At 38.3% G+C, this 26,781-nt stretch overlaps 1 protein-coding gene across 1 annotated transcript in view; it reads right to left on the bottom strand.

Moving 5' to 3' along the window:
* The window catches only part of JARID2 (jumonji and AT-rich interaction domain containing 2), a 115,088-nt gene that overhangs the window by 62,193 nt on the left and 26,114 nt on the right, over positions 1 to 26,781 (bottom strand). The window contains exons 2-3 of the mRNA XM_039348760.1: positions 23,106 to 23,247; positions 1,634 to 1,803 (exon numbers count right to left, since the gene is read on the bottom strand). The gene's annotated coding sequence lies outside the window, so the exon portion shown is untranslated. The remainder of the gene's footprint in view (positions 1 to 1,633; positions 1,804 to 23,105; positions 23,248 to 26,781) is intronic.

Raw genomic sequence — 26,781 nt, 5'->3', positions numbered from 1 at the left:
TTTAGAACACTGAAGCAAAGCAAAAAAAGAGGCAGACTAAACAAAACCTAGTATCATCCTTTTCACCACCCATTGTTTTCCCACAAAGCATTCTAAACATATGATTACCTTAAACACATGCATTTGGAACACAATAGGAAAAAAATGCCAGGGAGGAGAGGAAGGATTTAAAATGGGCAAACTAACAGAGAACTGCATGCCTATACTATAAATCTCTCACAAGTTTTTTTGCCCCTTCTAAGAAAAATAGCTGTATGTGTGACATATATGTGTACTATAACTGAAAGAAATTGGAAAGGTTGGACGGAAGTTTTGGGGAATTTCCTGGAGTTATTTCCAGAAACTCATTATGTGGAAGCATAATGTTACAATCCAACATGTGGGTGGAGGTGAAAGGATGCAATTTTCTTGCAGTTCTCTACATCCTGAAAATACCTTCCCCTCCTATTTCCTTTTATGGAATATTTCCTCTCCCCATTTCTTCTTTTCTAAATGCAATTTGTTTGTGACAAAAAAGGGATGATGTTCTGAACAATCTGCCAATGTCAAAACTTCTTGAATTCAATGTAACACAGGGCAAAGGAAGTGTTCTGTTGTCCAAATAAAAGCTTGTTTTCTACATTACACCGAAATAAATAATAATAACAAATACACAGTCCATATAAAGATAAATTAAAGAACTATCAAACCAAAGTTAGAACACATTCAAAGTGTATATATGATTGCACCAATTTCTTTAATCCTGCTGGTCTGACAGGTTTTAAATTAACCATAATTTACACTGTGTCCAAGAGCCTCAATTCAGACATTTGCCTGAACATAGGGAAAAGATGACTATGTAGAAAGATGGAGCTTCTATGGCAGAGGTTGTGAACCTATGGTACGTGTGCCAGAGGTGGCACTCGGAGCCCTCTCTGTGGGCATGCGTGCCGTCGCCCCAGCCCTGTCTCCCCCATGGCCCCCTCCTCACCAGCAGCCCCCCTGGAGGAGAGTCACCCCCAGACGTGGCCGCATGGAGCAGCACAGCCAAGGACATAGCCGGGCAATAGGGACAAGACTCCGTCCTTGCACCCCATAGCGTGCAGATGATGTTGCGGGGTGTGGGCGGAGGGCGTGGCTGCCATGGCGCTGCAGGGCTGCCTGGGCGATCTGCTGGGACGGGCCATGGATGCGGTGCATGGCCTGCAGACGGGTGGGGCAGGGAGCGGGCGGGGGCAGAGCAGGCAGGGCGGGAAGCGGAGCGGGGTTGGGGGGCGGTTTTTGGGCACTCAGTCTCTAAAAGGTTTGCCATCACTGCTCTATGGGTTCAGGCAAGAGATCTGAAAGGTGGAGTTGTTTAAATCTCATAATCCAGGACTCTGCTTTATTTGAGTCCTGTCTTGTATAGAGTTCTATCCTTTTCAGGGTACCACCCAACATAGTTGTACAGTAGGAGAAAACTGGAGGAGGCTTTGAGCTCCTAAAGGAAAGACAGAAGATCATCTTAATAATTAAATAAATAAACCCTAAAACCATCAAGTAGAAAATATGTTAATGAGTCATGACATTTGGAAAGCAAGTCTTCAACATCTGCATCCGTCTCTTGATTTAAAAGTGGCAACATGGCAAAAAAAAAAAAAAAAACCTCTCTTACCTCGAAGGCAGAGAAATGTAAGGAAATCTTCTGTCTTAGGTTTCCTTTTGGAGAGGTCAGAGATCTGTGTAGCTGGAGGGGGCAATAATGGCTCCACTATCTTTACTGGAGTTGTGCTGGGACTGTTTGGCTGAGACTGAGCAAACTTTCTTTGTGCTTGCAGCCTTGGCCTATGGAAAAAAAAACACAAGAAACACAAATGCAGTTAGAAGGCAGGGACTAAAATAAAAGATGTAGAATTACAGTTATAATATCTTAAAATCAGTGTCAATATAATTTTCTGTCTTCATTGGGGTTCTTATGATGTCAATATTGGTTTTAAACTTACTGAGGATGTTTGAGTTGTTGTAATGTATAATGTAAACCACTGAGAGTCGTTAAGAGTATGGTGGAATGTACATTTAATCAATAAACCAAAAATAACTACTGTAACTAACTTTAAAAAAAATCCAGAAACTTGCCTTAAAAAGCAAACATCCAATAAAGAGCTTTAAGAAAAAAAATATGTACAACAAATATGCTTTTTGGAAGATCTGGAAGCCAATGAAAAGAACGACAGCCGTGAAGCAGAAGAATGGAGTATTTTTTACTAGTAACAACATTCAAGTGCAAATTTTAAATTGTGATGGTAATGCTAATATGTCAGGGAATTGCACAGCAGATGTCCAAATTAAGTCAGAAGATGCTGACATGAACTTGTAGTTTTATATAAACAAATAATGTTAAGATATTTAAATTTAGTAGCTGCAGCAGTGGGACTGTATGTACAGTGCAAGAACATACAGATGTGGTTGATTGATTGGAGAATGCTGGGTCATGTATCTCACTGTACAAATCCACTGCTCCAGCTACTAAATTTAAATATCTTAACATACTAGGTGATTTTATATAGATAGATAGATAGAGATAGAGATATATATATAGTAATAGTAGTAAAGTTGGAAGGGACCTTGGAGGTCATCTAGTCCAACCCCCTGCTCAGGCAGGAAACCCTACACCATTTCGGACAAATGGCTGTCCAGTCTCTTCTTAAAAACTTCCAGTGTTGGAGCATTTACTGCTTCTGGAGGCAGGCTGTTCCACTGATTAATTGTTCTCACTGTCAGGAAGTTTCTCCTTAGTTCTAGGTTGCTTCTCTCCTTGATTAGTTTCCACCCGTTGCTTCTTGTCCTGCCTTCAGGTGCTTTGGAAAATAGCTTAATTCCCTCTTCTTTATGGCAGCCCCTGAGATATTGGAATCTATATTGTTTTGCTGGCAAACTGTTGTATTTCAAACCCCTTCTAGAGCTCATATTTCTTTTCTTACAATTTGTTTTTTGCATTTATAGCCAAATACAAAATACATGTGTGGCGTTATTATTTTTCAAAAGGTGAAGCCCTAAGTTCTTATCTCTTTCAAATATACATAAATGGTAGGGGTGAAAAAAAAATCAAACTATTAATTAGGTACCGTAAGCTGTTAGAGATGGAAGGCTTTGTTCTATGTAACCATATTCCAGCATTTTCATTTGAAACCCCAAAAGCACTTTCAAGAGATACGATGCATCATTGGTACTAAACACTGATTTCTTGGAACTGTAATATTAAAAACCCCATATCATCTACTGTTGTCAAAAGGCCTCATTCTTTAAACATTATCGAAATAGTAGCATCAATTATGTCACAGAAGTAACAGAAGAACTGGTCTTTTTTTTTTTAAAGATCAGTTGTGATTTTTTAAAATCACAAACACAGAACTCCTTCGACGATATGAATCTATACTTTCTCAGGAGGAGATATATACCCATCTATTGGACAGATCCTGAATATGAATAAGACCATAGCACAAACTTAAAATAACCTGGTGATGTCCTCTGTGCCACCTCTGCCCTGTAACAGACCTCCCTTCAAATTAGATTTTTTTCCACAGCCTTCCTAACTCAATCCAATTACTTGTCATATACAACAAACTCTATTTGGCTGTCCACTGACAGAACATCTTACAATCCCAAAGCAGCTAACGTCAGTGGTTTTGTAAGAGTGGAAACTGGGCTGAAATTGAAGCCAAGTTCCTATCATTTCACCAGCTGATAATGAATGTGCTCCTAATTTCGCTCCAAGATGTTGTCATATATATAAAATACTCCAAGATGATCGCTTAATGAACTGTTAATGAGAATGCATATGCTTTCCCGCAACACACAATGCAATATTATTAAAAGTACCACCTTTTAATATTTAATATAGTGTGTTTCTTGCAAATGTCCTTAAGAGTCTCACGATGTAGAAGGAGATGCCAAAAATAAAAAAGCCTCTCCACAACCTCACCAAACAATAAAAAATAAATAAATAAAAAACACCAAAAAACAGACCACCGGCACCGCCTCCAAAGTTGAAGGTGGAAACTAGTCTAAGAGATTATCTTGGGCATTTAGCTCATTTTTAGCTGTGCTAAACACATTTTGTCATAATTTTCCTTCTAATCATGGGGATGGTGGACTTGAAAAAAATTGAAGTGCTCTCTGTGACCCCTTCCTCAGTCAGTGATTTATCTCTCCAAGACTGTTATCTGAGAGATGCAGCAGGAGTGGACAGGAATTCCCAATGCCCATCTGAGAATTTTCACTGCTCACAATGATTTGAAAACAAACAAGCAACATAAGCTGCAGCCCTTCCAAACGACCAGTTCTGCAATTTTGGGGTGTACCCAGGCTCGGCATTAAGAAGGCAAGATGCTGCTGTGGCAAGAAGTGCGTTCTGCAGAACTTTGGCTGATGCTTGTTCATGAAAAAACTTGTCTGGCTACACAACAGTTACAAACTATATGGACAAAATCAAAACTGCCTTTTTGGGGAGGAGGTGTACCCTTGAATCTATTTTAACTCCTTTTTCTTTTCAGCAGTAATTTTTCCATGCTTTTTTTTTTTTTTTAACCACTAAGAGAGAGACTGACCCAAAATCACCCAGCTGGCCTCATGCATATGACAGGACTAAAATACATGACCTGATTTCTACCAAAGTGTCTTTACAAACTAGTTCTCAAAACTAACAGTATTTCCCCGAATATTAACATGTTCATTTGGTCACTTTTCAAGTGTCTCTCTATGAATTTTGCTAGGATTGTCTGTCAGTGTCTATTTCTGTAAGTTCCTATAAACCAGTGTTTCTCAAACCTTGACAATTTTAACGCATGTGGACTTCAACTCCCAGAATTCCACAGCCAGCTGTGGAATTCTGGGAGTTGAAGTCCACATGCATTAAAATTGTCAAGGTTGAGAAACAGTGCTATAAACTCTTGCTTATGTCATTAATGATAGTATTTAGCCACTTTTGTCATCTGTTTTCCTGCCTTCCATTATTTTTAAAATAATCATTTTCCCCCACTGTCTCTTATCTTTACATCATGTTTCCAAAATATTTAAGCCTTGGCTTCATTATTACTATTTCCAGTGAACGGTTCGGTCTCAAAATTCAGAAAGGAAATACAGCACAATTAATATGCTACTGCAAGGTTTCAAGCATACTAAACATAAATCAGACTCTTAAAATGATACAAAAAAAAATGCCTTTTTCAGAACCATCCTGTCTTGCACCAGTAGTTACAAGCATAGGAGGTTAGAGTTAGACCAGATTTCTTTATGTCAGTTATAAATCTCACCACAGTGCATGAAATGAGAAAATTCAGGAAAAGCTAACGAACTTTTTCAGTTGCTGAGGTTCCATGCATGGAGGTTTTCTTGTTTCACACTGAGCCTTGGAACTGCAGAGGCTCTGAGCAGCAGCTCCACCAGTATAATGCTGCTTCTGGATGGTGTTTTGATTGAGCTGAATGGCTGGGACTGCCAGCAGAGCTGGTGCTGTTTACTGGAGAAGTGAGAGGAGATTAAAATGGTTGCAGCGATACAAGTAGCAGCAATGGAGCAGTAACATGTCTGCCTCTGCCTTTCCTGGTGAAGAAAGGGAGCTAGAGAGTGGCATGGATGAGACTAGGAGAGGAGAAGAAGCAGGTGGTGTTGGGTTTAGGGTGCTGGTCAGATTTTGGCACTAGAAGAGGGTTGAATATATGGACGGGGCCCCGGGTCCTGGATGAGAGTTGGCAAGCACAGTGCTATAGGGAGAAGAGGCAGGCAGGAACATTGCAATGGTGATGGGCTAGGACAGGGGTCCTCAACCTTGGCAACTTTAAGTCTTGTGGACTTCAACTCTCAGAATTCCTCAGCCAGCTGGGAGTTGAAGTCCACAAGTCTTAAAGTTGCCAAGGTTGAGGACCCCTGGGCTAGGGAAATAAGCCGTGAGTCACGGCGTGGCATGCTTATGAGGAATATATTTCTGGTGTCTTACATTCCTATCATCCCTTTTATCTGCCCTGAATACCAAGATGTTAAACTTTAGGAGGCCCGGGGTTTCCAGGTATTGTACACAATACCAGGTTGATCTCTTAACAAAGCTCACCGCAATTGTGATCTAATTTTGAACAAGAAGGCTGATCCGGTGTGCATTACTCAGACTTGGCTGGGCACATGTGTTTATGTGCCCCTCTCCAAAATGTGCCCATCCAAGTTTCAATGGTAGCATTACCCATACTTCAGCAATGGGATAGAGAAGGGAGTACAGTATAGTTATTCAGGGGACTCTGGTTGTTAGGGTGCTGCCTTGTAGACAGCTGGGCCTTAAGGAGCAGTAGGGGCTACGGTTGCTCCTGTATCCGTCTTCCTGTCTCATAGCAGCTTCCCTGAAGCTACTCGATGTTATACTGAGGCTAACAATGGAGCCAAGGTAAAAACTTTTTAAAAAGCTTATTTTGTGCCAATAAAAGCAGAGAAATGGGTCCATGCCCTTCCTGGTTCACCACTCCATTTTGCTGCCTTAATGCAGTGGGCATGCTGAAAATGACAGCTGCTTCTGTGAGGTCATGGCGCAGTTCAGGGATGCTGAGGTCATGGCGCAGCTCAGGGACGCATGGCCTGCCTTCCTTTCCCAACATGAGGTCCGGAAGTTTTCAAAAGTAAGTATGTGATGTGTGATGTGTGTGAGGAGAGTAGGCCCAAGGCCTGTGGAGTCCTGCCAAGGTGGGATGGAGGGGGGACGCTTAAACTGCATGTTAAGTGTACAGTAACTAAAACCTTTCAGACTACTACGGGTAACATTGTGAAAAATATGCACGATTGCAAAGGCATTAAAACCCCAAAATTGTTGCAAAAAATGACTTAATTGTATTTTGTCTCATTTAATTATTCCAGACTGAGGCCCAGCATCTGAACTTTCCTCAAACATCTGAAGAGCCTGCCCACAACAGTTTCATCTTGACTTGGGGAGCTAATCTTCAGTCAAGATTATTGTAATTTTATTACATTTTAAAGACTCTTTCACTGAATGCCCCAATAATTTAAATTAGCATGTAGATATATACCATGTTTCAGTTTGAATATGTTCCCGGGATACCTCATATTAACCTTTGCACAAGTGTTTTGTATATCCTGATTAAAAATAAAACATTAAGTAATGCAAAATACAGCTTGAAAATAAAGGATGTAAGAAAGGACAGTCTTTTATTAAAGGCTGCTATATCTCTTCTCAAGTAAAGTGGATGACAACCTTCTTAGCTAATAAAAGAGAAATTGGTTCAAGACCTAAAATTAACACATACTGCTTGTATATATCTACACAGAAGTAAATTCCACTAAGCTCAATGAAGCTGATTATAAAAATGGAAGTGCATTCTCTCCGTCCATTATTCATAGCCAGATAGAATAACTGCCTGTGAATATGAATTACAATTCTGAAGGTATCAGTCAGTAAAAAAGCACTCTCACTTTGCAGTAACATATTTATTTGTTTGTTTGTTTGTTTAGAAAATGTAAATTGCCACCTATTCGCACATGGCGACTCAAGGTGGCTTACAAGGCATAACATACACAACTGAAAATGATACCATATATAACAAAATACAAAATTAACAAAGAGTTTTAATGTTTATATTATGTTTTAGAGTGCTCAATGCTTTACACACAATAACCAGTTTGATCTAGTGGTAAGCCATCAGGTTAGAAATCAGGAAACCCTGAGTTCTAGTCCTGCCTTAGGTATAAAGCCGGTTGGGTAGTCACTCTCATCTCTTAGCTCACAGAGTTATTTCTGGGGGAAAGAGGAGGAGAAAAGAGGAGGTATGTTCGCCGTCTTGAGTTATTTATGAAAATAATAAAGGCAAGATGTAAATAAATACTTAAATAAATATATGTTTATAACATATAATAACCTTATAATAACCTAATCCTATTTTAAAAATTCCATTTTGAAGCTAAACTGCAAATATCATGTGTACGTGTATCTTGTTTTGTATTTCCTACAATGTTCTCATAGAATATTGCACATCCCAACCAATATGCCATCATCCTGAACTGAGTGGAGGGAAAAGGGTGCTTGGGCTGCACCGAGACTTGTTTCTGAGTTCAAGATTCAGAGGATAATTTGACATTATTGTCCAAGGTATAAATCCCAGTCTATATAAAGTCTTACATGTTTCACCCATATACTTTTATTGACTAGGTACACTGCAAGTGCTACTTACTATTAGAAACATAAAAATTATATTTCTGGAACAGATCATTTAGCTAATTCTTAGTTATTATAGTAGATAATCATGATTACAGTCAAATGATTATTTCATGGGCATTTGTATTAATAAAACCCATTTTATAAACTAATTACACACCTGACCTGTTCATTTTACCTTGAAACTAATGATCTGTGAATAACGTAACAAGAAAAATACGATTATATTTTAATATTATTTTAATTAAAAAATTATGTAAGGGATGTTTGTTCCTCAACATTCAGCTTGGTTAAACATGATACAACTGAGTAATATGTAAAAAATTGGCAACACTGATTTAGATTGTTCTACAATTCTCTTCTTTCAATAGTGCTGATTAATACAGATATATTAGCTCACTGAATTTACATTTCCTATTTTATAGGACTAATATAAATAAGATTTGAATCTCATTATGGTATTTTACATAGTCATAAAATAGGGAGAGAAAGAGAGACAAGAATTTCTAATTAAGCTTCAGTATGTCCACCAATATAGCTTAGTCCACCCTTCTACCCAAATCTGTTCAAAGGTGAAATAAAGCTTGTTCCAACCATTGCTGTTCAAATAGAATTTATTCTAATAAAGAGGGGTGTGTGGACTTGCACTTTTACTTCCCCAAAGCAACTGGTAAGAACAGCAGTTCACTTAGCACGTTGCAATTACTTATGTGAATTGTGAGCCTCTTGCAATGTAACAATAAATATCCCACATGGATGATATAACTATAGAGGGAAGAAAAAAAACTATCCATAATGGCCACCTGATACTATATATTGTAGGTTTCCTTATATTCCTTGGGCTTTTTTCTCTTAGACAAAATAGGGTTGTTATCTTAACACTAAATGCACGCACTCTTCCAGTTACATACATTGACAGACTGGAGGCCTAGAACAATGGCAGTTTTCCCCACCTTGGCCATCATCTTTATACGTATTGATTTCAACTTCCAGAATCCTTCAGTCTACATGGCTACTGTTGACAATTCTGAAAGAAATTTGAAAACCTGGATGGCATCCAAGTTTGGGGAACATTGGTCTATGAAATTAAAAAAGTTTGGAACCGTGCATATCCAGAGAACGCAGAGCTGTGTATGAAATAAACACAACCAATAATATAGAAGATATATTAAGAAGATACCTGCATGATTAAGCAGAACAATTGCTTTACATTTGGTAAGACAGTGAATGATCCAGACCAGTATACATGTTTTCTGCTATAGCCTGTTTAGAGCCTATTGTATTATAATCCAAGTGCATAAATTGTAATCTTATTTGTTGTGTCACAATTCTGCCATATATTGATTTGGAAGGAACATAAGAGTGTTCCTTTTTTGCTTTTATGCATTGCAGTCATTATTTTTAGGAAAGTACCGTAATAAAAGAGGAAGCTTGACTTTAAAACAGTAATGTTTAATCAAAGGTCAAACAAAATGGACCATGTTGAAATGTAACTCAAGTATTCTAGTTTTACAGTTGAGAAACTTGCATAAAATACCTTAGAAACTCAAACATAAGGAACACCTCAACTACCACTACATAATTATTAAAAAGATTTATTCTAAAATAAAATAACATGCCTAACTTCTGAAATCTCATTTTTGAATTTTTCAAGAAAATGCAGAGCAAAAATTGTAGCATTTATTTTAGACTGGGGAGAGGTAGGTTTGATTCAGAATTAATTTTGTAATCAGGAACTATCTTGTCTAATTTCCTCATTACATTTACTCCCATCCTATAATATTAGTGAAGTTTTGTTTTAATTGTTCAGTTCTTCTTCTGTCAACATCTCTTAAAACCAAAGATGATGTAAGAGTTATTGTCTAACAATAGCTCTATCATCAATATTAATTATAATTTGTAGCTTCACAGGGCTCACATTTACATATTGTAATATTGTACAATAGTGTGATACTGTAGTTAGTTTTAATCATGATTTGCTAAACAAGATACAGATTTGTGAACAAGGTTTATCCATGTTTTTTAATAAATCAGAATGACTATATTTACCACATCACATTAAGCCAAAACTGAACAAATCTCATTATTATTTAAACTGATATGTGAACCTAGCAGGTATCTTAAACCATGTCTTAGAGGGATCTATGACAACTCGCCAGAGCCAACTCACCCCTGTCAACTCACTGTGACCAAGTCACCACAGGACAATTTACCATGGCCAACTCATCACGGAACAACTCACTGCAGGATAAGAGTTACACTAATATCGAAGAAATAATGGAATAGAATCATTAAAGAAAGGATGCCAAAGGAGGGACAAAATGAAATGTGAATGACAAAAATTAAAATATTTTAAAAATTTTAAATGATTAAGTTGAATTGTCCATTTTCACATTGCAGCTAAAGTTGACAAACGTTTTATAATATAAATTCATGTTTTTTAAACCCCATTTAATTGTAAAAAGAGGCGATCACCCTCTCACCATAGGCATGCAGGATGAGGATTCTAATTGTTGCTCAGTTATGAAGTTCAAACCAGTCATTTACTTTCAGGCTAACCTGTTTCCAATCCTGTTGATACATAAGCCCTAAATCTATCTGTTTTATAGAGCAATATATATGTATACAGTAGCAATGTCCAATCTATGCTCAGTTGGAATGTAGAATGAGATCAGCAGCAGCATTTCAACAAACATCATATAAAGCCATTAGCTAAAGCATCACTGTTGCAAGTGTTACACTGGCATAAAAGGAAAGACATTCACAAGGTTCAAACAAAAGGTCAAAATGTTGTGGTTATGACATCTACAATTTAGGCTTAATCTGGAGTTTTACTGTGGGAATGAATTACTCATTTTCTGGTTTTTCACATACCAAAATTTTACCTATTTCTGAAAAATGTGAAGACTTACTTACCTACCCACCCACTCAGCTTAAAAAGTTCAGGTTTTCATAACTTTTTTATGCATTATATTTACAATTCAAGATATTTACTCTGGATTTGTTAGTCATTCTCTCTGTTTTGGTATGAGAAAGTGTCAGTAACCAAACAAAAATAATTACAGCAAGACAAAATAGTAAAGTTTGTACTAAAGGTAGATAAATGAACAAAAGCAACAGGTGGTTTCCTGCAATTTAGCCATGAAGTGCAGGATGCTATTAGCCAAAAGTAAGGATGCTATTAACAATTTATATTGATTTATGGTGTTATAACCTGTTATAAACAGGTGCATTAACATTACAAATTCTCAGCTTTTTAATCAGTTAAAACAAAGAATGGGAAAGGTTGAAATTAATGGAGTAAATATATTCAGATCCAAAGCCATATACACTATTAGTCACTAAATGGTAAGTATCCCACAAATTATTGGCAAAGCAATTAATAGAGAAATAGTCACAGTCTTACAATATTTCACCATAAATTCCAATTCCCAAATGGTGTTATTTCCCATTTTAAACAATCAGCCAGATTAATATTTTTGAAAGTACAGTAGACATAATTATTATATATACTCACATTTAACAATATATTTTACCTGTTCAAATCACATTTATTCAAAGCAAGAAATCTGGGAATTAAAAACACACTCTTTCCATTATATTGTTGCACTAATTTCAAATCAGAACTCAAGTCAAATGCTATTGAAACATTATAGATTAATCTAAGGTCTCCAAAATATTCCACAATTTGCAAAAATGTAGCTTCAGGGTGAAAAAAATTCCTTTCATTAGAACTTACGCAGTTCTAATAAAAGGTCAAATGCTCTTGGAATAAAATGAATACAAAATATTACTGAGTTTAATATTTCTTTCATGACTCAGCTTCAATATGCATCTTCTCCTTTCAATATAAAATCATGGCTAGCCATAAAATTAAAAATAATAAGGGCAGGATATACATAAATAAATAATAAAGTTCAAGAGCTGCTAAACCCATTGCAGATACCCAAATTCAATGATCCTTCCATCGTATGTTCTATGTTAGACTGATTTTAACAGCCATTCTAATAATAGCAGTCTGAAATAAAAGATTTGCTACTTTATCGAATCTGACATAAAAGACTTTCCATTCTAAGAAGTAGTGGTGAAAATTACTGTAACTGCAGTAATAGCACTTTTTCAAATAAAGTAAGACTACTTGAACACCATTTTATTTATTTACTCTTTATCTCTGGTTTTAATTTTTTCGCTTCTTTAATCAAAATATCAGGACTGTGTTCACACTAAGCTGTAAACTAGTTTGCAAAGCATAATGACTAGGTTTACAAAAAGCACTAAACCAGCTTATCAAAATGTATAAATGTAATTACTCTAAACCAGGGACAGATAATATTTGGTTATCCAGATGCATGCTAACTGCTACGAGTCCTAGCCAGCAGACCTAATGGTGAGGAGCTGAATATCAAGAAATGGGGCAGAGTGCTAAACTCCACTGTAAAACGATATTTACGCTTCTTTCATTTTATTTCTATAATAAAAAGGATATTTAATAATTATTGCTTCATAAAACAGAGAGAAACAATCAAGTCCCCAAAGAAACTTAAATTAGATTAGTTATGGTCAAATTAGAATACAATGCAGTCACAATCCAATAAATCTACTGTGTCGTTTCTGGCCTCTGGTGTACTATATCCGGCATTCTTTATAGAGATATTCGCAGACAAAGTTTCATTGTCTACAACTGGTGCAAACAATGGTAATTTTGAATTCTTATAGCTATGCTTTGAAATAGCCATAAGCACTATTTCAAAGTATAATTTTTCTTGAGGAGAGAGGAACTTCAGAGCAGAAAGTGGCTGTAATTGGTATGCTGCAACACACATTTGATTGTATGACTGCTGCTGCATTTATTTATTTAATTTGCAGTTTCATCTTGTCCATGAATTTGACATATTCACATAGAGAACCTGCTCAGAAATTAAGATAAACCAAACAAGCAAAAAATCTCTAGTCAATACACAATATTGTTGTTACAGTCAACTTGAGTTTCCACTCTGTCCCTTCAAGTAACTTCATCCTTACAGCTAGTTTACCTATCGGTACTAGTGGCTGTATGGGAATACTTATGTAATTTCTTTGGCAGCAATGCAGAGGTGGTTTGCTACTGCCTATTTGGGGACACTTTTTAAACTAGCAACCTAGCCAACAACTCAGGGTTTACTCATCCCAAACCAACCAGGTCCAGATCTTTGTTGCTTTCCCAAGTTCAGTCAAGTTTGTTAAGTGCTGCCATTTCATTATCTTCCTCCTACCTTTCTAATAAGGTTCTTAATTTTTTACCCCTTGCTATAGGTTTTTTAAAAAGTCTTCTTATATATAATCTTTTAGTTTTATAAATTCTTTTTTAACTTTGTGTAATTTTTTTTAGTTTTTAAAATTATTAATTGTTTACACTTCATCCTTATGTTGCTTTATGACCGTAATAAAGATTTGATTTGATTCCTCCTACTTCATTTCCTGTTTAGAAAAAAAAAATACACACAACAGCTACACCAGAACCCTGGATTTCTTAGAGTAATTGTTTTCCAGCAGGCAGCAATCACTTTCCGCCAGAAAAGATTTAGAAAATAGCTAGAAAAGAGTATATATCAGTAATTGCTAGACATCTTCATTTATAGGCTAAGCAGAATGATGCTTGTTACAAAATGGAAACAATAATTTCATGTTTTGCTTTATATGTCTGTTTTTAGAAGAACTATAAATTACTGGGGGGGGGTTAATGGTGTTAACAAAAACTGAGTATCTGGGCCTTGTGGATTATCCTAAGTGGGGGAAGGTCCTCCCCACTCCCATCATTAATGTCTAGAAAAAATAGGTGAATGCTGAATGAATTGTGGAGTAAAGTTGCTTTTAAGGGACAGATATTAGTTTAAAAAAAAAGAAGTGAATATGATGTATGGCCCAGAATGCTGAATTAGGACAATAGAGCTAAAGTTTTGGCTTGGCATTTTCTTTCTACTAACCTCCAAAAGGTGGTTCCCTTATTTCCAATTTGAAATGATCTGATACAAATCTAACTGCAAAAATGTAAAATTAGAAAAAAAATGTAAGCTTCAAACTATGAGTTCTTGGTTTCAACCAATACTGAGTTTTCCTAACTACTTATAAATCGCCATCAAGCCTTCTCTGGTTATTACAGTATATAAATCCTTTTTTAGCCAAAGCTCTTTATGATATATACAAACTCATCAGTTTATTCCTTTATGCAAAATTCACAAAAGACATGAGAAATAGGAAGACAAAGAAATTATGTCATGAAAAAGAACAAGAAAATGAAGTATAATTGAATGTAATTTGTAGTAATATATCTTTATATTTTCTATTTATCACCATACCCTTTTGAGGATCTCATCAATTTCATTCCTAACTTTCTTGGTTTCTTGCCTTTTGATCCATTTGGTTTTCCTTCATAAATTTGCTTTACAATCTAATTTTTGTTCGTTCATTTTTCAAAAAACAGGGAATAGTGAGATCTTAGAGTCAAAGTCAAAAGATAAATACATGTTTTATTTATGTTTTATACAGTGTTTTTTGTAAGAAAAAAGGTGCCGGAACTTAGCCCCCCTCCCCCTCCCGGCCAGGCCATTCCTTGATCGGCAACCTTTCACTCCCCTCCCAAGCCAGACTGCCATGCTAAGGTGGATGGGATGGGCGGGGTAGGCCCAGCCCCCCTCTGCCATTTTGGAGCCAGGGGGGAGTGATGGTGAATGGCTCCGCTGCCACTGTGCGCTGCTAGAGAGGCTTTCTTTAAGCTTCGCCCCGCAGATCACCTGCCCGGGCGCAGCCACTGCCTCTTTGTCCTCTGCCAACTCTCCCATGGCTTGCACCATGACCGGGTGGCACAAGCCTCCCCCGCCACTTCCCTCCGCCAGTCCTTTGTTGCCTGTCTCACGGAGAACACAGCAGCTCTGTGCAGGGATGCAGAGCAGAGAACAGCACTTGCTTGCTGACCTGCATTGCCCCATGTCTTCCTTTTCCCTTCTGGAAATGGCAGCCCCGTTTCCTGCCACTTCTCCCAGTGCAGCTCCTCCCTCTGCCCGAAAGCATTTCTTTGCTAACTTGCTTTCCAGCTCTGGCGTGTTTCTCTTCTGCTACAGGAAACTGAGTTTGTGGGACTAAAAAAAGTTCAGTCAGACTTCCAACTCCTTGTGAGATCTTTTTTTTTTCCCGCAAGAAGTTGGAAGGTCTGATTGAACTTTTTTAGTTCCACAAATTCCATTGAAAAAAGGTGCTGGAACGCCATTCCGTGCGTTCTATGACAAAAAAAGCCCTGGTTTTATATAGTTAAAAATGTAATACACAGTTATAAGTATCATTGATATACAGATCTGCCAATCCCTCAAAAAAGAGCAACCTTTTGTACTACACAGAATATTTCGTCTGACTAGCATTATGATTTGTAAGCAGAAATGTACTTGAATTTAAGCCTGCCATAAAGATCTCTTTCAATATTACACTAGGAGGTAATGCATATAAGTGATTCAAGTTCTGAGTCATATCAAACACTATATGTCTGACATTAATAAGCTTTGGTTCAGATATGTCAGCTATAGGATACTGTTTTCTTTTTCCAGCATGGTATGACTGGGCATATATAAATTCTATTGCTTGTTGGAGACAGAGCTTGAGGGATTGAATTGTAGAAAAGAAACAGCACACCGAGAATCTATTCATATGATAACTTTCAAATCTGTTATTGAATGAAATCAAATGAGAAATGCACAATTAAGTTGTGATGAACACTGCAGCTTACCAGGTGCTGGACGTGTCCTATCCCATTTTGCAATCCTGGGCAGGCAGCCAAGATAAGAGAGTTATCATGTCCCTGATGAGCTGCCATACATAACCAATGGGCTGTGTTCAGCTTGGTGAGACTGTATCAGAGCAGATCTGGATTAAGGACTGATGTCATGTGAAATAGTTATTCACTTAAGGATTTATGGGGCATGCTAAGAAGGTCACTGAAATATTGAATACAACCTTCCCTAGACTGGCTGGGAATATTGGGATTTGCAGTCACAACACATCAGGAAAGGTCAGGTTGGTGAAGGGTGATACATACTGGATTTTACTCAAAGGCAAATAAGTTTCCTTCTCTATTTGTAATGTTCTTTTGACATTTATAAAAACTCTGGCAGTCATAACCTAATGCATATACTATAAACAATCCTAGACTTAATTAATACCAATCCCTGACCTTAGGCACAGTGATATTTGAAAGTACAAATATAAAACCACCAAGTTAGCATTTTTGACTAAGCTGTTCCTTGCATTTTTTTGTTCATATGTCATGGCTTAGCCCCAAACAAGAATAACTATGCCTATTAATTCCTCCCATAAGTGGGCATGGCCAAATTACTCTCTCAATGGTTTGCTTGGTATGCTCTATAAACCAGAACCCTAGTTTGTTCTGGAAGCAATAAACCAGAGAAAGAAATGTAAAACAAACCATCATTTCATTTTCTAGTTTGTCTGTCTGAATAAGTGAGGATTCTAGTTTTATATGACAATATTGTTTTATCATTTAAATCTTCATTTAACTTGGCAGGAGCCAGTAAGTTTAAAGCATAATATGACTTATGTGGAAAATAAACATAATTTCAGTCTTCGAACTGTTCTGCAAGTACAACTTTTTTTTCTTCTATGGAGCCATCATTCCATTATTGCACTGTAGATAAACAGCAGTGGTATCATATATAGTATTGTGCTACACATTTTGATTCAAATTAATCTTATTTGCCTGGAATAATTTAAAACTAAAAACACACCCTGATAGAACAAATGTAGCCAGGGAAAATTTTGGAAGCTGTTTAAAGATTGCAAGTCTTCTCCTGAATGAAATCTTTTATTTTTAATCCACAAACCATACTTTTAATTTACTATTACTGATATGATAAATGTAAATATAGCTTTCATACATTTTTGTTGGCCAATCAAGATGTTTAACATTTTTTGTATGTGTAACTGTGTATTCATCAGCAGAATCTTGCATTGGAAGAAGATGGGATACCTTTAACATAGCTTGGTTCCATGTCAGTTTTTCATTTATCAAGGGATCTGTACTGCTGCTAAAATGGAGTTGACTTTGATTGCAAATCCTGAAACCTTTTCATCAACTGATACCTGAAAATTTGCAACTACTCTCCCACTATCAAGATTACAAGGGGACACTTGGCTGGAACATTCTTTAATTCTCACCTAATGAAAACTTGCATAATATTTTACATTTGTTTAATTGAAAAAAAAAACCTTATTATGTTTTTTAGACCAGACAGCACAACAATACAATATTGTAAATTTGTAATAATTATTATTACTGGAAAAAATACATAAAATGCCATAAAATACATTACTATTTTATAGATAGAAGTGATATAGATAGCAGTGGCAACTGCAATTTAGCTCTGCTGTTTAGCATGAACATTTGTGCTAAACTTCAGCTAGAGGTAGGATGGATACTCTAGTTTTTCTTAATATTGTAATAAATCTCTCGCCTTTAATAAATATATTACTGTAATACAGAGATGCTGACTATTCTTGTGGTTAACATAGCTACCATGGCATTTTTCAGTACAAATGATTCCATCCTTTAAATAATATGTTCCAAAATTATGCAAAAATGTTAACATTTTCCTATTTGCTTCATCTTCTAAGAGTGTATTGCTTCTATAGGGATATTTTTTCCCCTAGTTCTGCAGTTAAAACAAATGCAAAATGCTTCAACGGACTTGATTTCTTCACTGAAACTCCTTTTTTCTTTTGATAAGCATATTATGAATTAATGCCTGCTGAACTGGCAAAAGTATCCCATGCATTCACTAAAAAAATAATCTAAATTTAACTTTTACATGTTAAACAAATCAATTTCAAATACCCATGGTTAATGACTCACTGCATTCCATGCAAAAAAATCCAGATATGTGTCAAGCCCCCAAAGGCTTGCCATACGAACAGGGACGGGGGAGGACGGATAACGACCTACCAGCCCGAGAAGCAGCTGAGCAGTACCCCGCCACGCCCCACGGCTGCACCCACCGAACTTCAACTGTGCGGACGTCTCCACAAGCTACACAACAGACACCAGCAAAACCCAAGGGACGCCCGTTGCCGACAGGGCCGGAGGGCCACGAATGCCAACTGCAGACTGCGGAAGGGAGAGCGGCGGCCGGGCCATCTGGGGGCGGGAGGACTGCATCCGGCGGCCAGACCCAGCAAAGGGGAGTGGGGGGGCTGTCCCTTAGCAACCAGGACGGTAGGCAGGGCAAGTTTGGCGGCGGGCAACTGACGCGCGGATCGGGCGCACGGACAACGGGGGGTGGGGGCGGAGTTCCGTCGGGGAAAGGGAAAGCACAGGGAAAGGGTGGAGCATTTATTCATTTGGAAGGGATGGTGGTTTGGAACCGGGGGCGGACCCACAGGGTGGAGCACGCCGATATATGGCGGTGGGAGGAAACTAACCCCAGTGCTGACTTTGTCTCACTTGCATAATAAAGTGCTTGTTGGGTGTCAGTGTGTGCCGGTCTTCTTTGCCTTCGCGCTACGGACGACAGCGGATATTCTGACATAAAGTCAGCACTCCTCTAACGTTTCTCCAGCCTCCAGCTCCCACGTGCGGTGGAAGGCTAAGGTATGGCGGAGGGAACGCAGGGCCCCGCCCTGGCCGAGGGAGAGGTGGCGACCGACGGGGCAGCGGACGTGGTCCCGGCGTCGGAGGCGGCGGCAGCCCAGCCGGTGGTGCGGCCGAAACTGCTACTGCATGCAATCCCGGGACTCGACGTGGGGGAGGCAGGGGCCGCTAAGCCACAGGAGGAGTGGTGGCAAAGCCCGGCGGTAACGGGATTGCAAACCGAACAACTACTAACACCGAAGCCGAAGCCCAGTCATTCGGGGTGGAGGGAGAGACGCGCCACCATGGAGGATGATGAAGACTGGAGCTACTCTACGGCCCCGGGCCAAGAGACCATGGATATATTGCGCCATCGGTTTGGCGAAGCAAGTTATAGGGGCGCCGCCGATATGTGGCAATTGGAAGGGGATGCTGCGGGCCGCACCCCCTCATCTAGGTTCCGCCTGAGTAGTCCGCGGCTGCGGTTGCCTAATCCCACGGGTGGGTTGGGAACCCTGGGTCTCCCTTCAAGCAGGCCGCCGGGTCAGGCGCACTCAGCTCAGCCGGGCGGCCCCAAGGATGTGGCAAGAGGTCCAGCGAGGCCAGGGGGTGTGGAGCAGCAGGGCTTCGCGGCCGGTTTATCCGAACCTCATGCCAGGCCAACCCCAGGGGCCGTGGGGGCCAGGCTATCCATGGGGGGTTCCTCCTATTCCGGTAACCTTTGATGGGAACCCCGACCACCTGGCAATGTTCTTGGGCCAGGCCATAAGCCACCTGGACCAGTTTGCACAGCTATATGTCTCCCAATGGGCTATGGTCGGCGCCATTACCGCCGCCTTACGCGGAGAGGCGGCTGCATGGGCAGCCGACCTGTACAGTGACCATGCCCGAGAGTTGGGGAATGCGGGGCTGTTCTTGGACGCTCTGCATGGGAGATTTGAGGATCCTACCCGGGCGCAGAGGGCCGAGGCAGACCTGCTGGCGCTCCACCAGGGGAACCGCCCAGCCGTCGAATACGTGCGGGAGTTCCGGAAGTTAGCCGGCCGGTTGCAGTCTTCATGGCCGGAGCGGATGTTGGTACATCAATTCAGAGCAGGCCTAGACTATGACCTACGGCAAGCCTGCGTGTACTGGGGTGTGCCCAACAGATTGAGAGACTGGTTTAGGGTGGTGGTCGAACTCAAGGCAGGCCTTAAGGCTGTATATCGAGGGATCGGGGACGTCCCGCGACCGCAGCGTCCCGGAGAGAGGCCTCGCGAGGGAAGCCAGGACCAACAGCGGATAACGCCAAAACCAACCGGGGCGTCAAAAGAAGCCGGCTTCCGGTAGGCAGGGCAAGTTTGGCGGCGGGCAACTGACGCGCGGATCGGGCGCACGGACAACGGGGGGTGGGGGCGGAGTTCCGTCGGGGAAAGGGAAAGCACAGGGAAAGGGTGGAGCATTTATTCATTTGGAACGGATGGTGGTTTGGAACCGGGGGCGGACCCACAGGGTGGAGCACGCCGATATATGGCGGTGGGAGGAAACTAATCCCAGTGCTGACTTTGTCTCACTTGCATAATAAAGTGCTTGTTGGGTGTCAGTGTGTGCCGATCTTCTTTGCCTTCGCGCTACGGACGACAGCGGATATTCTGACAATATGCACTTGAACAGGATTAAACCATTATAATTTATATGGTAGTTCTCAAAGTGCTACTGGATGGTTTTTTTGTGTGTGTGTTAAACTGTAAAGAGAAATGGTCCCCAAAGAAGACTCATAATTATTATTTCATTATAGATAAGCTTTGACTTTGGATATATTTTTAAGTATCACATATACAGTGTTTCAGCCTATGACATTTGAAGGTTTGATAGGACAATCACTTTATTATGTAACTAATCCATATAGGGTTATTCATATAGTTAAAATAAAGGGTTTAATGAGCTTTTGGGAAGAGAAAAATGCTTCAGTAGCAGACAATTTTAAGCCACAAAAAATGAAGGACACTGAATACTCCAACACTAACTTGTCGTCTAAGAATGACCAGACTAAACCATTAAACTATAAGGGACCATGATTAGTAGGTTGCAATAGGATAAATAGATAAGGAAACATATTGCACAATATAAGACTCTTTAATGATCGTACCACTTTATAATTCTGCTCTGAAGCATGGAATTCCTAAATCAACCAACCCAACATCAATACGTGTCAGAATTTATTTCATCCTTCAATGGACACTAATTTCCAGTCCTACTTGGAGAGTTGTCCTTGTTATACAGTACTCTAATCTAGACGGAGCTGCATTCTACAGAGAAAAACCCTTTCAAGGTACTTATTGTGTGTTAGGAAATTGGATGAGGACCTCTAAGTAACTGGCAAGAAGCAGCTATCAATTTCTTTGGTGAGTACAAAATTGTATGTTTTGAAAAAGACACAAATGTGGCTCAATTGGTGTGTTTTGGCTGGTCTTAATAAAGGCACTGCCTGATTCTGGATACTTTCAACAGCTTGGCAAGTATTAATATCCTAAATAATGCTGTTGAACTCATTTTCACCCCTGGTTATCAACACAATTTATATACAATGTAGAATCTCTATGTCAGATTCCCCAGCAGACATGGGTTCAAGTTTTTCTAGCTTGTTTTCATCAAGATACTGGCTGCTGGTACAATAATATAGAAATGGTCTTCTGTGGAAAAGCTTGGAGCAATTTAATTAGAACAAGATTCTATTAGTGCCTAAACCTGATTTACTACTCAATAAGAAACACACATAGGCCTTTGCTTTGTTTGTTGGTACAAAGCAGTTTGTTTCAGTGTAGATAGCTAGCTATATACAAAACATGTGGCACTGTAGCACTAGAAAACTAAAACCATTGCATATGTTAGTTATGGGAGTGTGAGAATCATTGACAGCCTAGATTGCATGCTCTTTAATTAATTGCATATTTCAAGTGGCAGCATGCTATCATTCTTGCTAAAGGAATACAGGAACATTTTAACCACTAGAGGGCAAACTTTACCAAACTGTAGGTAGAAATCAGAGCCAGAAAAATCCCCATAATTGTTATATTTCATGTTATGCAATATATATATAAAATACATGTATATATTTGGTATGTAGATTCAAAGAAAAACACCAATAAAATAACCGCAGCTAAATTTCCAATTGCACTCAAAGGAAAATTTGGACATATCTATTATATCACGACTGCTTTGTAAGAACAGGTTATGGATAATCTCCAATGCGCTTAGATACATTGCCCTAGTTGTTATAGTTCTAAATCCCACACAGTGTTCATCTTCTTTGTTATTGTACAGTTTTCTATTTTTAGACACTGCATTTTGCTGAATACATACAGTGCATTCAGAAAGTATTCAGACTCCCTTCACTTTTGCAGTCTGATTCTACAGTTGTTGAAATTCACTTTTTTCTCATTAACCTACACTCAGTACCCCATAATGACCAAGTGAAAACAGAATTTTAGAAATGTCTGTAAATTTATTAAAAAGAAAAAACTGAAATATCACATTGGCATAAGTATTCAGATCCTTCACTCAGTACTTTGTTGAAGCACCTCTGGCAGGCAGCAATTACAACCTCGAGACTTTCGGGGTATGATGTGACAAGATATGCAAATCAAGCCCCGCAAAAATAAAAACAAATCTTTGAGAAAACCAAGCAACGCCTTAAAGAAACATCTTCAAATTAAGATTATGATGGTTGAGATTTTGAACAAGCTTCAAATCCAAAAGAAAAGTTTTTCCCCTAAGAAAAATGTTTTTCATTATAAGCAAATAATTATTTTATTATTATTAAAAGCAACATACATATCAATGAGGGTTTTTTGGACATTACTTTTGGGTTTGCTTTCGTAAGATGGCGCAGCAGTTAGAGTGCAGTACTGCAGGCCACTTTAGCTGACTGTGTTCAGCAGGTCAGCAGTTCAAATCTCACCGGCTCAAGGTTGACTCAGTCTTCCATCCTTCCGGGGTAGGTAAAATGAGGACCCAGATTGTTGGGGGCAATGTAAATATATATATACATTGCTTACTGGTGTATACCGCTTAGAGAGTGCTTGCACTTAAAGCTGTATATAAGTCTCATAAAATAAATAAATAAATAATTCTTTTGCTTTGATCCTTTTCTTGAAGCACAGAAGACACGGCTTTTGGCAATATCCTTCTTGAGGCCATGCAGTGAACAAGTAGAGTGAAATCTACCATTTGGAAGTCCCTTATCTTCACCCAGACTTTCCACTGAATTAATGAGATGCTTCAGCATGGCTCCACTGTTAGATTTATTTATAAGACGACATTCTATTAAATTATATGAGCTTAAAAAAATCTTACCTTTTCCTTGAGGGCCCTTCTTCAAAATCTGAAGAACTAATATCATTGGAAGTTGAGGATACTTGTGATGCATCATCCTTCTCATTCTCTAGCTGGTCAGATCCTGGCCTTAATCCTTTAGACGGGCCATTACCAAGGAGTCCTGTAATTAAAAAACAAAAGAGTTAAGACAAATAGCCACAAATCTACTCCAAAATATACTACAGACAGCCAGAAACACATACACACACAGTGAGACAAAGAATAGCTATAGCACCAGACATTCTTTTCTAAAAAATATCAACTTTATAAAATGTAGCCTAATAATATTACTAAATAATATATGAAATGAACTTATTATACTGCTCATGTACATTATGAATCTTATCTCAGTTATCTCTTCCAGTCTTTTCTCTCAATATTTTAAATCCTGTGAAAACTGTTGCAATTGTGTGCCTTCTGGAAAGGTAATTGTGACTTTCTGTCCAAGATGAGATTTTAGCTGATTCATGGCCCATCTCATTTTACTGAAATACTTTAGGCCAGTCAAGTACAGTAAATTGTCAGCATTACAGACCTCAATTCACTAAGCTTTAGATGTAACAGATAAAACCTGAATTTCTATTTCATCCAAAGCAACGGACACCTGTTTTTTCATATTACAGGTAATCCTCAATTTAGGACTGGTTGCTTAATGACTGTTCAAAGTTACAATGGACTCGAAAAAAGTTATGACCCTTCCTGGAAGTCATGACTGCCACACCACCATTCCTGTCACATGATCATATTTTGGGAGCTTGGCAGTTGGCTCACGTTTACAACACATTGCAGAATCTCATGGTTACATGATTGTGTTTTGCAACTAGTTTGCAGAATGCTATGTGCCAATATATTTCCCTCTATTTTAAGGATGAACACAAAGCTCTTTAAAGCCATGAGAAATAAAATTAAACTGCATGAATACCCCACTTGGTTGTTGTTCTTAATGTTGAGAACAATAAAACAAAGTGTGATCTTCACCATCAAAAGTTCTTTGGACCCTGTTCTGAATGAATAATTCTTCATAAGAGTTACAGAAAGCATTTAACTGTTCTTTTTCTTTCTTTAGAACTGCATTTCCAAATAATCTTACATATTTGACACAAAGAATAGTTGTAGAAATCAGTGCTGAATTTTCAGAATAGTGCTGGATATAATCGATTTAAGGTACCTACATGTAGACCTTAACTAACCTTTAAATCAGGGGTAGTCAACCTTGGCTCTTTTATGACTCGTGGACTTCAACTCCCAGAATTCCTGAGCCAGCATGGCTGGCTCAAGAATTCTGGGAGTTGAAGTCCACGAGTCATAAAAGAGCCAAGGTTGACTACCCCTGCTTTAAATCATAATAAACTAACAAAAACAGAGCTTGGATGCTAAAGAAGCTATTAGAATATTAATTGCTATCTTGCCATAAATAAAGATTAGCTAGTTTCCCTGGACAGGAGCAAAACATGACTCAATTGACTAAACTACAATAAAGTTATTCTAGACCGTATGGAGATGATGTTAAACTTGTGACACGCTTCAATACTTTTTTAAAAAGAAGGAAATTACATTTTAAACATTAGATTAATATTTTCTGTAGATCTAATCTCTTTAATGGGTTCAGTAAAAAAACTGGAGAAAATCCTAGAATTTCCATTAATTCTAAAACACATTTCAACGTGATGGCATATATGAATAAAAACAGAGGTGTTCCCTCACCCCTTTTCTTTGTTAATTAATTTCTTTTTCCTCCCACTTTTCACCATCACCTTTATCTCTATTTAACACAAAAGATAATAAGCGGTTTCAGCCAAACACTGTTAAACTCCGGAAGCACACTTGAGAAGGATCACTCTGCACAGGTCTCACTACCTACACACAAAACAGCCGTGCCTGTTGCCACCTTTACACTTACCAATGATATAAATGAACTGTATGCATGAACTGATCTCCGCAGTTGCTAGGAGCTGAACATGACTTAATGGCACATAATCAATGTGCAAACTGATATTTGTCAGCTACCAAATACATTACTAGCAGATTCTGTGGCCAATAAACTGGTTGTGGCCTCACAACTCAGTTACATTTTAAAATAACATATTTGATGCCACTCTCACGAAATGGAAGGCTGCCTTTTGTCATTAGGTACATTTATTTTTTTGTGATAAACAGAGACATAATGTAACAGCCATTAAAAAAATAACGTATTCAATGGTGCTCGAATATTAATCATTATTTCAAAGCCTGAAATAACAGCAATAATAAAAACATTTGCTTTGAGGAATATTAGTTTTTTTTTAAAAAAATAAAAGATGTTAAATCTTACAGTCTTAACATTCCTATTTTTTTATTCCTATTTTCATTTATTTCTATGCCCCCAAAATCCATTTATTATTAATGTATCACTGAATTTGGGGCCATAGATTATTTACACAAATAGCTCATTGTCCATGGTCTATGTTTTATTGATAATTAGAAATAAGACTTCAATATATTGTGGAAAGGTTTTTGCAGTTTACAGGCAGCATTAATACATAATAATGTGACTGAGAGGCCCTTCCACCAAGTTTGTGAAAGATTCAGACAGAAGGAGAAGCCAATGTTACCCACATGGTGCAAGTGAGGCAAACCCTTAACCACTAGCTGATGAGTTGCTTTGAAGAAATATTGGCCAGCTGCTGCAAGAAAGCCACAGTGATCTCTTGCAACTAGATTAACCCAATGAAATGTGAATAACTGAGCAAGGAAGAGGGGAAAAAAAATACAGGTACATTTTACAGAATCACTTGTGGCAGGAAGAGGGAAGAAGCGCTTATGGAATGAAGAGTAAAACCACAAGCTGTGAAAATTAACCCCAAATTTCTCTAGACTCATTGTTTACTGTTTCATTATTCACAGTTTTAGGAACCAGAACCTCTGTAAATACTGAGGGGCAGCTGATTTGCTACAAATTGGGGAATTAAGTCAACATCCACTTTGTCACCTAGCGGCATAAGATACTTCACGGACAGAACAGCATCACAATCAGAAAATAAACAACAAAAGGATGTTTGAACCCTTAAAACGTCATCAGGATTTTTCTTTTTGAACATTTTGCATGAAACATAACATCATGAAATACAATACATGAGATTGATTAGAAAAAAAATAGAAGATAACAGGAAAAAAAATGAAAGTTATGATGTAACCATAGCATAAAGGCTAATTTAAATATATGCTTATAATCTATTGTAAAAAATAAGTTGGAAGTCACTTGTCTTTCTATGTCTTTTTCTGCACTTTCCACTTTGCTTTATCTTTCTTTGTTTACTTTTTTCTCTTTTCTATCTTGAAGTTTTTGCTTTTATTCTTTCTACATTTTTTTAAAATTTATGCCATTCATATGGCATATTCTGCAATGTTTACCTTATTTTTACACCCAAGGAAGAGCCCATCTGAAAATCAAACTTAGGAGAGGCCAGGCTGATGTGTAGTTATACAATTCTACCTGCAGTGACCATAGGTCCTGTATTATAAAAGACAATCCTTTATTTTTTTAAAAAAATGCCTTTTAAATTTATTTATTTTTCAAAACCTCACTTTTGAACTTTATTTTGGTAATTTAACTGTTCTTACAAATGGTACCTCTTAATGTATGTTCTTTAATATACATATGAAAAATAAGGAACTT

This window comes from Crotalus tigris, unplaced genomic scaffold (assembly GCF_016545835.1).
Source record: "Crotalus tigris isolate CLP2741 ecotype Arizona unplaced genomic scaffold, ASM1654583v1 scf7180000017564.2150845, whole genome shotgun sequence".
NCBI lineage: Eukaryota > Metazoa > Chordata > Lepidosauria > Squamata > Viperidae > Crotalus > Crotalus tigris.
This window is presented reverse-complemented; position numbering and strand designations above follow the sequence as displayed.